Here is a 5,198-nt window from a genome sequence, read left to right as displayed (position 1 = left end):
GCCGCCGGGAGTCGCCCTGCGGGATGGGGTCGTCCCCGTGCAGCCCCCTGCCCTCGTCCTTTTAAAAAATGTGGCTTTTTACATGAGCAGATAGTGATAGGACATGGTGGAACGGTTTTTAACTAAAAGAGGGAGATTTAGATTAGATATTCAGAAGAAATTCTTCACTGTGAGGGTGGTGAGGCCCTGGCACAAGCAGCCCAGAGAAGCTGTGGGTGCCCCATCCCTGGAGGTGCTCAAGGCCAGGCTGGATGGGGCTTTGGGCAGCCTGGTCTGGTGGGAGGTGTCCCTGCCCATGGCAGGGGGTTGGAACTGGGTGATCTTTAAGGTCCCTTCCAACCCAAACCATTCTGTGATTCTGTGATTTTCATGGGATGGCATGTCAGGAGCCTGCTCACAGCCTGTTGTGTCAGGGGGTGCATGTTTTCACACATGGCAAACTGATGGGTGAAAGTTGCAGAGAGCAGAACATTGAGGTAAATTTGGAGAGTCAATTTGGTTAAAAAAAAGATACCAGGGAAGTTGTTTAAGGGGTATCTATTAGTCATGAAGGTACACTTCCAGCTTAGGAATTCCCTTAGCGAATTACTGGATGCTCAGCGGGTGCAGTAAGAATCACAGGATCACACAAGCACAGGGTGGCTGAGGCTGGTAGAGACCTTTGGAGGTCACCTGGTCCAACCCTCTGCTCAAGCAGGGACATCCAGAACAGGCTGCCCAGGTGGCTTTTGATGATCTTCAAGGAGGGAGACCCTGCAGCATCTTTAGGTGACCCCATGCCAGCGCTCAGTCACTCTCACAATAAATAAGTACTTCCTGATGTTCATATGGAGCCTCTCGTGTTCCAGTATGAACCTATTGCCTCTTGTCCTGGCACTGGGCAATATTGAAAAAAGGCTCTGGCTCCTTCTTTGCACCCTCCCTTCAGGTATTTATAGACCTTGATAAGCTCTCCCCGAGTCTCCTCCAAGCTGAGCAATCCGGGGCCTTCTTAGCATTTCCTCATAGAATGGCTCAGGTTGGAAGGGACCTTAAGGCTCATCTAACTCCAACCCCCTTCCATTGACAGGGATGCCACCCACTAGATCAGGCTGGCCAAGGCCCCATCCAGCCTGGCCTTGAGCACCTCCAGGGATAGCGCATCCCTGCTTCTCTGGGCAATCTGCTCCAGTGCCTCACTGCCCTTACAGTGAAGAAAGGAGGTACCAGGAGAAGAGGTACTCCAGGTACCTTGACCTTCTTGGTGGTCCTCACTTGTAATCCTTTCAGTATGCCCAAGTCTTTCTTGTAATGGAGAGCTCAGAAGTGGAGCTCAGAAGTTCCAGGTGCCACCTCATCAACACTGAGTAGAGGGGAAGGATCACCTCTCTTGACCTACTGGTGATATTTTGCCCAATACAGCCCACAATACCATTAGCCTACTTAGTGGCAAGGGCACATTGTTGGCTCATGTTCAATTCTGTGTCTACCAGGACTCTCGACAAACTAGACTTTACACCACTGCCACTGGCCATCTTGTTACGTACGAGCTGTACTTGACTCTGCCATCTTGTTACATACATTTTAAGCAAAAGCATGTATTACTGCCACAGTTTTGTACTTTGTGTGGAAGAAAGGCATCATCAGGGCAAATTTCACAAAGATATGGCATGTGTGCTGATTTTATTCAGGTTGTCAAGCTCAACCAGAGACTTCAAGTAACATATTACAAATGCTGCTGTGTAAATTTTTAAAAATGTGATTGTATTGCTTTTAGTTTTGTAATATTTAAGTTTAAAAGTTTTTTTTTTTTTTTTTTTTTGGGGGGGGGGGGGCGGGGAGGTAGTATTACCTGTTACAAGACATGTTTTCTCTTCATTTCACCACTTCTTACTTACTCCATCTACCTACCTTACTTAAGTATCTTTACAACTACACAGTTATTCTCTGTGTGGAAGCACTTTAAAAGTTATCTATCTTACGGGACCTACATGGATATCATATTAAATAAACCTCTGATTACATGTGTTTTGCGAGCAGTGAGAGATCTGCCTGCTGAAGACTGATTTCTTTCTTCTTGCTTCACCTGATCATTGTCGCTGGATCGCTTCTGAGTCTGTCACTTCACAAAATATCTGCTGTTTTTAGAGCTGTTTTCTTTGGAAACCTAGGTATATTTTTCATTTATTTAAAGTTTGCCTTTTATTGGAGAAGGAAGCCTTTAGCAGAAAGGTTTGCTTAAAAAGGCAACCCCCTTACACAGTCCCTCACACAACACAACAGAACTGAAGATCTTGTGTTAATTCTTCATTCTTGGCTCTTAAATCTTTTTATTTTACACCCACGAAACATGAAAGATGTAAACTGGGTCTAGAATGAAGTGCACACCCCTGCAGTTTCTTTCCCAAAGCTAACACAGGTGAAGAAAGGGTGGCTTCTGTTGACTCCAGCGTGAGCTCTTCCCTCCCAGGTCTGTGACCAGAGGCATTACAGGGGAGGTTTGCTCATACCTAACAGTTTTACCAGTGGTGTTGCACAACACAGCAGGACCCTCTTGAGCTTTCTTCCATGGCTATGTTCCCTTCAGTTTTCAGTGTTGCCCCAATGGTTGAGCATTAGCTGGGAACTGGGCTGAAAATTAGGATTGCCTGACAGGAAAATGAAATGCCAGAGTAGAACAGCTATGAGAGCAGGGAAATTACCTCATGAGGAGCAGCTTTTGCAATTTGCATGTTTAAGCACCTTAGAGAGCATTTGTCAGATACTCTGATTCATTAACTGACCAATTAATTAATTTATTCTTTTAGAAAAAAGGGGTACAGTGACTCGGGATTTGTTAAAAATGTAAATAGTTTAAATCTGCAACATACTTAACCACTTATATAAGACTATAAGAGCACTGTAGTCATCCAATCTGAAAGGGTGGTAGTCTCCAGCACAGGGAGGCAATGATAAGAAGTTGGAAGCTAGGTGCTGACCTCTTTTTCTTGCACAACTGTTCAAGGAGTACACATCTGTAACACCCAAATATGTGGTTGGGTTAAACTGCTGCAAATCCATATGCGGTTGCTTTAGTATTGCTCTACTAAGTTAGGGGTAACCCAAAATAAGTCACCCCTAAAGCTCTTGACTAATCATTAACCAGTTAAAGCACTTACATTATTGTCTGTTTGTCCTTTGATAAGACAACATCATATTTAACATTGCTTTATTTGCAGCAGATTTTCAACTATAATGCAAATTCTATTTCTGGATTAAAACAAAACTTACTTGGGTCTAGCTCTTGTGTAATCTCAATATGAAATTCTTAACATTTCTAGGAAAATTTGATGCCTCTTTCTGGTGTGTGTCTGTGTGAAGGAAACTACATGTGAGATTTCTTTTACTTAGCTCAAACTTTCTGAGAAGGGAAAGGAACAGGCTATGTAGGGAGGACAGGGGAAAGAGGCAGAAACATCACTGAGACAGTCTAACTGCCAAATAAAATATAAATATTTTCACATCTATATTCATATAAGATGAATTAAAATTTGGCAGCACCTCTGAAGACTTTCCCCACTGGATGATGGGCTACTATTCCTTTGCTGTCTTTCTACACATACAGCGTGACAGGGATGACTATACCTGAGTTGGGTCACTCTTGAGATCCCATTATAGACATTGGGAGAACACTCTAATGCTTTTTGGATACTGTTCATATCTGGTATCTGTTGGATATCTACTTTGGGAGGAAATGAAACACACCCAGAAATCCTTATTTCTTCCACTGACTTTCAAGGAATCCTGACGCAATTCTCATGAGGTACTGTTATCGCAGCTGTGTATGTTTAGCCACATAAAAGCCATCGAGAAAACACTTAAAAATGCAAGAAGTTATTAACTCTCTATAAAACATAACCCCCCAGCTAAATCAATAGATGGCAGCATTGTAAAATAGTAAGGCGCAAACCTCTGCTTCAAACAGCAGTGCTGGGGTCTGAACTGGTTGCTCTGGAGAAGCAAAAATTCTGCCAAATAGGCCTGACAAGTAGCTCTGTCTCGCTAAAATATTCTGTCTTCTCTTAGCTCTCAGATGGCACGAAGTCCCTCTTTTTCTTGAAGGCTAACAAAAGGACCTTGTGCCATCTAGATTTTCAGAGCCTGAAAAATGAAAAAAGAAAAACACCCTAAGGGTTGAGCGCTCAATTAATTTCTATTTCCAGAGGCTTAACAGTTGAACATTTGGCATAGCAGCTTATGATGATTTAGATAAGGATTTTATGTGTTAATTTTATGCAGTATACACACACAATAAAACATTATAATGATACATTGTCTTCTTGTCTTTTAATTTTATCCTGTTGGTCTTTAGTCACTGAATCTATTTTATATCTTTGTTAATTTTGCCATTATTATACAAGAGCAGCATCTAAAGTTTTTAATTAGGAAGTACAAGGACAACGTGCTGTTTCTGTTGTATAGAAAAAAAAAAAAGAAAAGGGAATTATTTCACATTTGTTATCACTTATTTTTCACCCAGGAAACTCTCAAATAATGTCAGACATGCTTTAGCATAGGAGGTTTGGGCTCAATATGAGGGAGCATTTCTTTACTGTGAGGGTGACAGAGCACAGGGACAGGTTGCCCAGAGAGGTTGTGGAGTCTCCTTCTCTGGAGATATTCAAAACCTGCCTGGATGCCATCCTGTGCAATGTGCTCTGGGTGATCCTGCTCAGCAGGGTGGTCGGGCTAGGTGATCTTCAGAGGGCCCTTCCAACCTTGGCCATTCTGTGATTCTGTGTAAATGCCTGCAGTCAGCAGGCACCACGTGAAGAGGCCACAGTAAGGATGGAGACTGTGAAACCATCAGAAGATGTGGGCCAGGTTTTGGTTCCTTTATCTAAGGAGAGACTCGGTTCCTTGACTGGAGCAGGGCAGAGTTGTAGAGCCAAATGGCTGCAACCACAGTGGTGAGGGAAGGCACCGAGTCTGTTTTATGCTGTAAACTGAAAGGGGGAAGATTTAGATTGGATATAAGGAACAAATTCTTCACTCAGAGGGTGGTGAGGCCCTGGCACAGGCTGCCCAGAGAGGCTGTGGATGCCCCATCCCTGGAGGTGCTCAAGGCCAGGCTGGATGGGGCTTTGGGCAACCTGGTCTGGTGGGAAGTGTCCCCGCTCATGGAACAGGATGATCTTTAAGGTCCCTTCCAGCCCAAACCATTCTGTGATTGCATGGTA

This window comes from Anas platyrhynchos, chromosome 1, assembly GCF_047663525.1.
Source record: "Anas platyrhynchos isolate ZD024472 breed Pekin duck chromosome 1, IASCAAS_PekinDuck_T2T, whole genome shotgun sequence".
Lineage (NCBI taxonomy): Eukaryota > Metazoa > Chordata > Aves > Anseriformes > Anatidae > Anas > Anas platyrhynchos.
The sequence above is the reverse complement of the archived record's forward strand: the minus strand, read 5'-3'. Positions refer to the sequence as shown.